This window comes from Somniosus microcephalus, chromosome 13 (assembly GCF_052327205.1).
Source record: "Somniosus microcephalus isolate GS21.2 chromosome 13, FLI_Smic_1.0, whole genome shotgun sequence".
NCBI classification, from domain to species: Eukaryota; Metazoa; Chordata; class Chondrichthyes; order Squaliformes; family Somniosidae; genus Somniosus; species Somniosus microcephalus.
The window spans coordinates 170683754-170696231 of NC_140999.1; the positions used below are offsets into that span (position 1 = coordinate 170683754).

At 44.8% G+C, this 12478-nt stretch overlaps 1 protein-coding gene across 5 annotated transcripts in view; it reads left to right on the top strand.

Moving 5' to 3' along the window:
- The first annotated feature begins 382 nt into the window (after positions 1-382).
- The window catches only part of dlgap4b (discs, large (Drosophila) homolog-associated protein 4b), a 733594-nt gene continuing 721498 nt past the window's right edge, over positions 383-12478 (top strand). For 2 of the 5 annotated variants that reach the window (XM_086005576.1, XM_086005579.1), the window contains exon 1: positions 395-626. The gene's annotated coding sequence lies outside the window, so the exon portion shown is untranslated. Of the gene's footprint in view, positions 627-2061; positions 2145-12478 lie in introns of all 5 variants that reach the window. The other 3 variants (XM_086005577.1, XM_086005582.1, XM_086005581.1) reach the window with 3 other exon arrangements.

Sequence of the window (12478 nt, forward strand, 5' to 3'; positions counted from 1 at the left end):
TCAACTGTCCTTCTTTTAAAATTGCAGCACGCACCGATAGTATCAACAGCAAGTGCACAACATGGATTATTGGGGAGTGCGGAAATAGGGCTGTCACTGACCGATCATTGAAGCACTTGCTGCATAAAGAACAAACCTGTTAAAATACCATTTCTTCGACTCGTTTTTTTAAAAACATATCCATTTCAAAAGAGAAGAAAATGACCAAATCCGACAAGATCATTAACTTTCAGAAGGTTTCTCCTTAACCCGACCCTAGGTTGTGCCAGAAGCCTGCAAGGTGGTTAGGAAAAATAAACCCGTGTTGTGTGTGGGAAATGTGAATCCCTATAAGGGAGTGATCCATGCCTGGTGTTAACAGCAGCCAGCTTTGCTTCGCTCACCCCTTCTGCATGTACTGTCTCAAGAGGTTCTCATTGCCGCAGCATCACTAACAGCCTATAGCAGGCTGTGGGGTGGTTGGAAGAATGTGCTTCATAATACCGAGCATCATGGAGCTAACAGTTACTTCAGGAAAATAATTCAAAATATTAAGAATAGGAAACGTCGCCATTTGGTCAACTAGATATCAAGGATTAAATGAACAGAAACCTGGGCCTCATCAGTGGTTCATCGTCTCAGAAGCGGTGAGTGTTTATTTTTAATACTGCTAAATCCTGAGACTGATTTTAAGGTCCAAGCTGCACTATATGATTTTGCAAATAGCAAAGCAATTTCCAACTTTGTTGAGCCAAATAATGATTTGCTATGCACAGTTATGCAGTATTTGTTTATTTTAGATATTTCATAGACCAGGACATGCAACATAGGAACAAAGCCTGGTCCTTAACGTGTACTGGCTGGGCATTTGTTGACAGTGATATATTCGGAATCCTAAATTCTACTGGCCTTCCTTGTTTTAACAGAGCCGTTGCTGATGAATATTAAATATGGAATTAGACCTTTCACAGAATGTGGTATTCTTCAAGATGATACCAGATTGATGACACAAGAAGTAAATACTGCCAGCCTGATATGTATACACGATAGTCTAATAAAATAGACCATAATAATGCTGGGTTACTGTGATTTAAATTGCAGAAGTTAAGAACTGTGTGTTGCCATTTATAATACTTGATTTATCGGTTCATTTTCCAAAACCTAAAGTAGTGTATTAAATTGCAACTGTCACCTTTATACCAGTAAGTGCATTCTCAAAAGGTCTTTTGATAAACATGCTGTACCTGAGTCGTTGGATAAGGGGTTCCTGTTCCGCGTCTTCCATTGCGACTGACAGCCAATCACAGATTCGCATTAGTTTCATCAGTGAAAGGTTTTAACAGCAACATCAATTCGAGTCTCTACGTTTTACAGGTTTATGGTTCGCTATATATTCCATATATATTCAAGTAGATATGAGAACTGAAGGAAAGTAGCCTTTTGCAAAGGCCAAGTAAATGTACTTGTAAATATATTGGCAGCTAAGTTTCTCATTAAAAGTGACAAACGTTAATTCAGCCACAGTGAAATTTTTAACGTTGATATATGAGCTCATGTTAATTGTAGATGATTTTTAGATTCGGGTATTTAGTTTAGCGCACAGATGAAACCGGTAATCATTGGGCATACAAATAACTTATCAATCATTCATTTCAGCAGTTAACGTAACATTAAAAACTTGATATCTATCCTAATCTCAGGAAGATTGTTGGAAAAATCATTTTAAGCCTCATAACGAGCCATACCTGATATTGTTTTGGTGTGGCCTGTGGCAGTTAGAATAAGTCTCATTAAATAATTTAGGTATATATCTCTAAAGATACGGTTACAGAATTAAGTGAGGTTTAATTTCCAAAAGGACATGACAGCCATTTGTTTGTAAGTTGAACAATTGGAGTATTGTTCTGATCAGTGCCGCGGTCCCTCACAGCCAAATATGATCGTTCCCTTTCCCCTCAGATAAACATACACCAGTCCTCATTTGAAATTCACTTGTTATTTTCTATAACCTTTGTAATTTGTATCTATATATGTCATTAAACACTTACTGAATTCGCTTTTTATTATAATTTGCCAATACAGCAATTGAGCATTGTTGCTGACTCCCAGAGCCATCCAGGGCGTGCGTTGTGCGGTTCTTACTGCATCATTTGATATCTTACAAAGTAGGTGGTGAATTTAATAAAAGTAGTTTGAATCTTATAATCTGTGAGGAGAATTTGTGGGTTCTCCATGAGCATCATTACTATTTGATATGTATGTCGTGCTGTAGAACAATTGTACAATTCTCAGCACTATAATTAGCAACACATCACTTGCATGTGATGCCTCATACTTGGAAACGGAAGTGTTGTTGGTGCACCCGTAACACGATCCTTTAATGTGTGAAGCATCGTATTTATTCGGCTCGAATTCAGTTCCTTCTGGGCTTATTTACTTCCTTAACTGTGGCTAGGGTATTATTTTTATTCCACGTGTTTAAATATTGCACAAATTACAGGACGAGTGTTTTGCCCCACCAGAAAAATATTCCGAGCCAAACATTGATCGGAATGTGTGATCGTTCAGAGCTGCTTTTCTTCGAACGAGAGCCGCTTGCTTTTGTTTACAACGAGAAGGTTGTTGTCCCGGGTATATTTGACGAGATTGAGCGTGTTGCCAAATAACGGGACCAGGAAACCAAGAGCAGTGGAAAGGGTCAGAGAGTGCCGACAGAATTTGCAGCTTGAGACTGTCATCCTGTTGTCACCGCTCTGCAGCCTTCAGCCTGCCCACTGCCCACCGCTTGAACCAGCACCGACTTGAATGTTAATATGCTCGAAGAAAACAAATGCTGCCGTGAGCCAGCGTTCTCCTGACTTTCCCTGTCGACTGCGGCGATTTCACAGTTGTATATTGTTCTGGGCTGTCATTGACTAAACAACCCCACTGCACATCACAAACTCACCAATTTGGGTAAATGATATGATATCATCAAGGTCTCTGGATTGACAGACGTCAATACTGATTGTATCCCGGAAATTGCTATTAAATTCACATCAAAAATAAATTAGGTTAAATAAGAGAATGAATAAAAAAAACCTGGTGCCAAAATGAGAAAGCGAAAATGCAATTCTTCTATAATATTTGAAGTATCGGTTGCATCTTTGTGCAATAACGTCCAGTGATAATTGTGGTTTGTTTATTGCACAAAACGTTCCATTATTTTGATCTTTTAAGTAGTCAATGTTTTAAGAACCAGTGATGAGAATTGTTTACTTGAATATGTGTTTTTGATGGACATCCGTTTTAATGATTCCAGTTGGCATGCTGTGACGTAAACGAAACATAATGCATTGTATCCTTATCTGTAAATACAAATCAACCCAATACAAATCTTATCACGGGATCTCCATCTGAATATCATGCTGCTTGTATTACCATGGCATTGCTTGAATAATCTCAGCTCTGTCTTTCTCCCTCATTGAACCATTTGCCTCTGCCCCAGCACTTTCATACTTAAAAAACAGAGCAAATCAGCTTCAGCTCCACTTAGACAGTCCCTCGGAACCGAGGATGACTTGCTTCCACATTAAAAATGAGTTCGCAGGTGACTGATTAGCCCTACAGTCTCTGTCACAGGTGGGGCAGATGGTGGCTGAAGGGGCAGGTGGGTGGGGTGCTTGGGTTGACGTACGCTCCTTGCGCTGCCTGCACTTGGCTTCCACTTGCTCCCGGCGAAGAGACTCAAGGTGTTCAGCGCCTTCCCGGATGCTTCTCCTCCACTTTGTGCAGTCTTGGGCCAGGGATTCTCAGGTGTTGGTGGGGATGTTACACTTTTTCAAGGAGGCTTTGAGGGTGTCCTTGAAGCGTTTCTGTTATGTATTGTGTGTTCTCCTCCCACCTGTGGTGGCGCTGCCACAGCAGATAAATGGTTGGGTGTTCTCTTGGTTAAGTTTAGCTCTCTTTGTTTGGAACTCTCCAGAACTTCCTTTTCCCTTCGAATAAAGCACTTCATGTTTGAATCTCTGAGTTCTGAGTTCTAATTGTGCCTAGGTAAAAAGGTACCGACACAACAAAGTGGCGACGAGGAGCGGATGAATCTGCATATGTTACGGGTGCAGTGAGTAAACAGAAATTTAAATTTGAAACGTGAGATGGCTACTATATTAGGAAACATCGGTGATTTTGATGAAAATGTGGAGCAATGGAGCGCTTATACGGAACGTTTTGACTATTTTGTCTTGGCGAATGCGGTGGCAAACGAAAAGGTCGTGCCTACCTTTTTGAGTGTAATGGGGCCGAAGACATTCAATTTACTTACAGCCTTGTGCAGCCAGATAAGCCAGGAACTAAAACATATAAGCAACTAGTGGAAATTCTTGGAGCACATTTTTCACCAAAACCTCTGGTTATTGCTGAGAGATTTAGATTTCACAAACGGAATCAAGAGGAGGGGGAATCAGTGACGATGTTTATTGCTGCTTTAAAAAGGTTGTCGGAACACTGCCAGTTCAAGGAGGTGCTGAATGATACCATTAGAGACAGACTCGTGTGTGGTCTGCAAAGTGCAGCCACACAGTAGCGCCTTCTTACTGAGGACAACCTTACTCTTGAAAAGGCCATTGAAGTTAGTGTCTCCATGGAGATGGCGGAAAAGGAGGCTCACCAGTTGAGTTCAACAGGGAGAGTTCACAAGGTGTCGTCTGAGCCTAAAGGTGCGCGGAACGGCACATGTTCCCATTGTGGGAAAACGGGCCATCACGCTAATGATTGCTGGTGTACGGAGCTGGAATGCCGAAATTGTGGCAAAAATGGTCACATTGAACGCGCCTGTAGAGGTAAAAAAAGAACAGACAGAGCTGGGAAGCATGGAAGCAAAATGTCTGTATTTGGACAAGAGAGGGAAAAGAGTGCTCATTCAGTGCAGTATGATGGAACAAGCAAAACAGAGGGGAGCGACACCTCTGAGGAGGAAGAGGTGCACATACTGACGGTTGCAGGTGGTTCAAATGGCTACTGGGTGTCACCACTGGTGGAGGGACAATCAGTGCGGATGGAGGTGGACACAGGCGCGGCTGTGTCCCTTGTTTCAGACACTGTCTACAACAAAATGCTAAAGCATCTTACCCTTCAGCCAACAAACATTGTGCTAAAGACGTATACCGGTGAACCTGTGGCCATGAGAGGCGCCATTGAGGTGACAGTTAAATTGAATGGGCAGACTGCAAAACTGCCACTATATGTGGTAAAGGGAAATTACCCATCGCTACTGGGACGTGCGTGGCTAGAGAAAATCACACTGGACTGGCCTGCAGTCCGCATGATGTCAAAAGGGGAGTCAGGTCTGACTGCAGTGTTAAACAAACATGCAGAACTCTTCAATGGGGAACTTGGGAGCATGAAAAAGATCAGCGTGAGACTGGACATTAAACCTGACAGCAAGCCGAAGTTTCACAAAGCCCGACCTGTACCCTATGCAATTAGGCCAAAAGTTGAGGCTAACTTGGAGGCCTTAGTCGAGAATGGAGTCCTGGAGCCTGTGAACGTGAGCAAATGGGCCACACCCATTGTTCCCGTCCTGAAAAAGGATGGATCTGTTCGAATCTGCGGGGATTTTAAAGTGACTATTAACCCGGTGCTGTCTGCGGAACAGTACCCTCTTCCCCTCATTGATGATCTTTTTACGGGCCTGGCCGGAGGGCAAAAGTTCAGCAAAATAGACTTATGCCAGGCTTATCTACAAATGCATGTCGATGACAAATCAAAGGAGCTGCTGACAATTGTGACACACAAGGGGCTATACAGGTACTGCCACCTTCCGTTTGGAATTACGTCGGCCCCTGCTCTATTCCAAAGGGCAATGGATCAGATTTTGAGTGGATTGCCAGGAGTCCAGTGCTACCTGGACGACATCCTTGTCACTGGGACAAATGAGGAGGATCATCTTCTGAACTTGGATGCGACACTACAACGACTGAAAGAGTACGGACTCAGAGTTCGTAAAGACAAATGTGAATTCTTTCAGTCTTCAGTTGAGTACCTGGGGCATGTGATTGATGCTACTGGCCTGCATAAGGCGCCGTCAAAGGTCAAGGCGATCGTGGAGGCCCCAGCACCCCAGAATGTGAGCCAGTTACGTTAATTTCTGGGGCTACTTAACTACTATGGGAAGTTTATTCCAGACTTAGCAACATTGCTGAAGCCATTACATCAGTTGCTATGTCAAGGCAAAACATGGAAATGGACTGAACTGTGCAACGAAGCTTTCGCCCAAGCAAAGAAAGCATTGCTGAAATCGGAGGTCCTGGCACACTTCGAACCAAAGCTACCCATGCAGCTAGCTTGTGATGCATCACCATACGGTGTGGGAGCAGTCATATCCCACATCATGCCTTCGGGTGAAGAGAAACCTATCGCCTTTGCATCACGCACCTTGAACAAGGCTGAGAGTAACTATGCGCAGATCAAGCGCGAGGCCTTGGGAATCGTTTTTGGAATTCGAAAATTTCATCAGTACCTGTTTGGGAGAAGGTTCACACTCCTGACGGACCACCGTCCATTGACTCCAATCTTCGGGCCCCACACCGGAATTCCGTCTCTCGCTGCAAGCAGGATGCAAAGGTGGGCTTTACTGTTGTCAGGACACACATACGACATCAAATATCGCAAATCAGACTTGCACGGCAATGCAGACGGTCTCTCGAGGCTACCCTTGCCTGTTACTCCCCCAGAGCCTCATCAGATAGACAGCTTCTACTTTAGACAAGTGGAGGGAGCACCTGTCACTGCAGTTCAGGTGCGAAGGTACACCCGCAACGATCCAGTCCTGTCTGAGGTAATGGACGATGTCATTCGAGGGAGAGCTATAGGAGATTCTCCTAGTTTGAAACCTTACGTTTCAAAAAGAAATGAGCTCTCCGTCCAGGCAGGTTGTCTTCTTTGGGGACGCCGTGTCATAATTCCGCCACCTCTGAGGGAACCTATACTGCAACAACTTCATACAGGCCACAGTGGGATGGTTCGGATGAAGGAAATGGCAAGAAGCTGCTTCTGGTGGCCAGGTCTCGATGGGAATATTGAGGAGAAAGCCAAAACATGTTCCCCATGTCAAAGGGTCCGGAATGTTCCACAGCTGGCAACCCTACACCCCTGGGATTGACCTGCAGAAGTGTGGCAGCGAGTACATGTGGACTTCGCCGGTCCTTTCGAAGAGAAGATGTTTATGGTGGTTGTGGACGCTCATAGCAAGTGGCCGGAGGTCGCTGTGATGAGGTCTACCACGGCAGAGAAAACAATTGAGAAACTTGGTGAGATGTTCAGCCGTTATGGCTCACCAGAACGACTCATAAGTGACAACGGTCCACAATTTGTATCACAGGAGTTTGCAACCTTCCTGCATGTGAATGGTGTCCAACACATCAGGTCTGCGCCCTATCATCCCTCTACTAACGGCCAGGCAGAAAGGTTCGTGCAAACTTTGAAGCACGCCTTGAAGGCATCGCAAGGTCAGGGCTCAATCCACCCACGTCTGAACAGCTTCCTGTTGTCCTACAGGAACGAGCCGCATGCCACAACCAAAACTTCCCCCGCTTCGCTCATGATGAAGAGGCAGTTGCGGACAAGTTTTGACTTACTCAAACCTCCAAGGGCAGAGCAGGTTGTCCATCGTGAACAACAAGCTCAAGTTGAAAAGAGAGAGAAAAGAGCCAAGGAGAGATGGTTTCATCCGGGAGAGCACGTCCTAGCTTGAAACTACAACACTGAACCGAAATGGGTTCCTGCTACGGCGATCGCGCAGACGGGCCCTGTGTCTTACACGGTTGAGACTGCTGAGGACATCGTCTGGAGAAGACACACAGATCAACTGTTGCTAGGAGCAGAGACAGCCACAGAGGCTCCAATGGCTGGTTGGCCTGAACTGTTTCCGGATGATACCGCAAACCAGCATCCTTTGCCACAGTGCTCTTCTCCAACACAGGAAGTCAAAGAGACTGTTCCACCTGTGCAAACTCCTGACTTTCGACTGACACAGGCATCTTCTCCATCTAGGCCTGTGTCAATGCCTACTGCTGTGGAAGCCAGCGATGACCGCCGGTATCCTGTCAGAGAGCGGCGGCCTCCAAGATGCTTGGATCTGGAGGCTTAGCGACTTACCCACAAGACTGGGGCAGAATAAACCCCAGGGTAAAGTCAGGGGTTGAGGCAGTCTACCTCTACCCTAGGTTGGTTGAGTGCATTGAAAGTAATGTACCTGTTGAGGAATAATGTGGACCTTCCATTTAAGAGGGGAGGAATATGTTATGTATTGTGTGTTCTCCTCCCACCTGTGGTGGCACTGTCACAGCAGATAAATGGTTGGGTGTTCTCTTGGTTAAGTTTAGCTCTCTTTGTTCGGAACTCTCTTGAACTTCCTTTTTCCTTCGAATAAAGCACTTCATGTTTGAATCTCTGAGTTCTCAGTTCTAATTGTGCCTAGGTAAAAAGGTACCGACACAACAGTTTCCTCTGCCCACCTGGGGCTCTCTTGCCGTGCCGGAGCTCCAAGTAGAGCGCTTGTTTTGGGAGTCTCTTATCGGGCATGTGGACAATGTAACCCAGCCATCGGAGCTGATTGAGTGTGGTCAAAGCTTCGATGCTGGGGATGTTGGCCTGAGCAAGAACACTGACGTTGGTGCGCCTATCCTGCCAATGGATTTGCAGGATCTTACAGAGGCAGTGTTGGTGGTACCTCTCCAGTGCTTTGAGGTGCCTGCTGTACATGATCCATGTCTCTGAGGCATACAGCAGGGCGGGTATCACTGCTGCCCTGTTGACCATGACCTGTGTGCCGGGTTTGAGGTCCTGGTCTTCAAACACTCTCTTCCTCAGGCGACCGAAGGCTGCACTGGCACACTGAAGGCGGTGTTGGACTTCGTTGTCGACGTCTGCCCTTGTTGACAGTAGGCTCCCGAGGTATGGAAAGTGGTCCACGTTGTCCAAGGACTTGTCGTGGATTTTGATAATCGGGGGCCAGCACTGTGTGGCGGGGGCAGGTTGGTAGAGGACCTTTGTCTTACGGATGTTTAGTGTAAGGCCCATGCTCTCGTATGCTTCGGTGAAGGTGTTGACGATGGTTTGGAGTTCGACCTCCGAGTGAGCGCAGACACAAGTGTCGTCTGCATAGTGTAATTTGACGACAGAGGATGGGACGACCTTGTATCTGGACTGGAGGTGACGGAGGTTGAACAGTTTCCCGTTTGTTCTGTAAATTAGCTCCACTCCAGTGGGGAGCTTACTGAGGGTGAGATGGAGCATTGCAGCAAGGAAGATCGAGAAGAGTGTTGGTGCGATGACACAGCCTTGCTTGACCCCGGTTCGTACGTGAATTGGGTCTGTGGTGGAACCGTTGGTCAGGATCACGGCTTGCATGTCGTCGTGAAGCAGGCGGAGGATAGTGACAAACCTTTGAGGGCAGCCGAATTTGAGGAGGACACTCCATAATCCCTCACGGTTGACAGTGTCGAAGGCCTTTGTGAGATCAAAGAAGGCCATGTACAGCGGTTGGTGCTGTTCCCTGCATTTCTCTTGTAACTGACATGCGGTGAAGATCATGTCCATTGTGCCCCTTAGTGAGCGGAATCTGCATTGCGACTCTGGGAGGAGCTCTTCGGTCATTGGGAGAAGGCGATTGAGGAGGATTCTTGCAATGACTTTCCCTGTGGCAGAAAGCAGGGAAACTCCTCTGTAATTACCGCAATCGGACTTGTCACCTTTCTTGAAGATGGTCACAATTACGGCATCTCTGAGATCCCCTGGCATGCTCTCCTCCTTCCAGATAAGAGAAATTAGTTCATGAATTCGCACCAGTAGTGCTTTTCCACCATGCTTTAGTACCTCGGCGGGGATTCCATCTGCTCCTGAGGCCTTGTTGTTCTTCAGTTGTCGGATGGCCTTTTCAACCTCATGCCGGGCTGGGGTTGTGCTGAGATGGTGGCGGGTAGCATGCTGTGGGATGGAGTTGAGGACACTCGTGTCGAAGACAGAGTCGTGGTTAAGGAGATCTTCGAAGTGCTCCTTCCAGCGGGCACTGACTGGTTCCCTGTCCTTGATGAGTACCTCTCCGTTCTTGGCCCACAGTGGGGAGGGGCCTTGGGTGCTTGGGCCGTAGATGGTCTTGACTGCGCTAAAGAATCCATGCACGTCGTGGTTGTCGGCTAGCTGCTGGATCTCCTGCGCTTTCTCCACCCACCATCTGTTCTTTAGGTCGTGAGTTTTTTGTTGGACCTCGGCCTTCAGGCTTCTGTGGAGCTGCTTTCTTGCTCTCGAGTTCTGTTGCTGTTTCCAGATCAGAAATGCCTTGCGCTTGCGGCTTATTAGCTCCTGGATCTCCTGGTCATTCTCGTCGAACCAGTCTTGGTGTTTCCTGGTCGAGTGACCGAACGTCTCTTCACAGTTGCTGATTATGGAGGCCTTGAGTGCAGACCAGACGCTGTGGGCACTCTGTGTCTCTGCATTTAGTAACAATGTAGAGTTACTAAAAATGCATAATTTTGACCATTATAGTATTTATTTGTTTTGAGATGTATAAGTTGATTTCAGTTCTTTTTGGAAAGAAACATTGAAATTGAATGCAGAAACAAAATTCAATAAGGATGTATCCAAAAAGCCAGTAGACACAAAATATACTTTTAAGTGCACGTATTTGTTGTGCACACAAAGGAAAGTTTGTCTTGGACCCATTTAAGTCACTCTGAAGCTGGCTGAAAGAGCCGACCCTCCAGAACACAAAGTGTGGCTGTCTTCTGACAGATAAAAATGTTTACATGTGCCACCGTTATTCTACTGCAGTAAATAATCTCTGAGGTAAATTGACAATGACTATTTAAATTAAATACTCAGTACTCATGTAGAGATAAACATTAAAATTGGATCTGAAGTCTTCTTATCTGGCCACTTCAGGCCCATTTGGAAAACAACAGATCATGTTTGATTGCCTCAATCCCTTTAGCAAAAGAGGAAGAAAATTCCCACTTACAATGCATTTTTACATTAGCTTCCACTATTACAGTGGCTGGCATCTACGGATGAAACCATATCACTCGTCTTGGGTCATTTGTTTTTAACAGATCTGTGCTGATTGTAAGTGGTTCAGTTAAACTCCGATTTTTATTAGTCCTTTTTTCAATGCAATTTATGGCGTTTATTTAAATCAGCAAACACAATACGAAGTTTAAAAATTGTGCGCACTAAGATTAAAAGAAAAGAGTCAAGTTGTTCTACAGTACTTCTTATTTTATAATGTGTATACCAGACTTGCATACAGATCCCACTGGGGCGCAATCTTTTATATTCGTGCCACAATAAGCAACTCATAGTCTTCCTTAATTTGTTCTGATAATTAGTGTTAAACAAGTCTATCCAAGTCTTGCAGGCAAAGCTTCATGTCCTCAGTTAGCACCAGTGGAAAATTTAAATAACTTCAGGAGCATTGTTAAAGTAGAAATTCTCCATGTTATGCATGGGTAGAGATTACTAATGAGTTTCTTTTACTTTTTCCCTTTCACTTGAAACATACAACAGTAGGGCTCTGCAAATATTTCAATTTGAGCACAGGGTAATCAATACCACTTCTAATACCCGCTGTGAAGCCTTATATTAAGTATTGTACTTTCTTGCTTCTGTGCGGAATAAATCCAGATATCTATTTAGGACTGAAGTCTTTTACGGTCCTTCTTATTGCTTGTCAAACCTCTTACTTTTGTCATCAGCAACTTTAGAGATTACGTTCCCTATACCCAAATCATCTGATCTATATATACCAAGAACAAAAGCATTCACTGCTGGAGTGCACCACTCCATCCCTTCTGCAATCTGAGTCATTTACCTTAACTCTTTCTATCCATCAGCCAGCCTTCTATCCATGCTGCTACATTTCCTCTTATACTGTATGCCTGAATTTATCCAATAAGGCCCCTTGTGCCTTATCACAGGCCTTCTGAAAATCCATTACACTACATCTACATTCCCTTTATTGACCCAATCAGTCACTTCTACCAAAAAAAGTATTAAATTTGTCTTGCCTTTAACAAATCTGCACTGACTGCCCATTCCCTGCTAAATACTTGTTAATTTGATCTCAAATTATGGAATCTAAGAGTTTGCTCACAATTGACGTTCGACTAACTGGTCTATAGTTACCCAATTTATCATTCTCTCCTTTCTTGAACAAGGGTGTTTCAGTGTTACATTGACTACTCCCCATTACTACAGCACAATTTGCATATTTAAGGAGCCAGAGCTATCTCCTCCCTGACTTCTTTCAACAGGGTCCCATCAGGGTCCAGTCTCCAGTGACCTATGTACCTTGAGTTTGACTATTTCTTTTAGAACCAGTTCTTTTTCTACAGTTATCTCTAATAAGTGTTCCATATCCTCCTCTAGAACAACTTTATTGTCACTTCAACCATCGTTTATAAAAACTGATGCAAAACATTTATTTAATATCGCCACCTTACCTTCATCCTCCACAAATAGATCT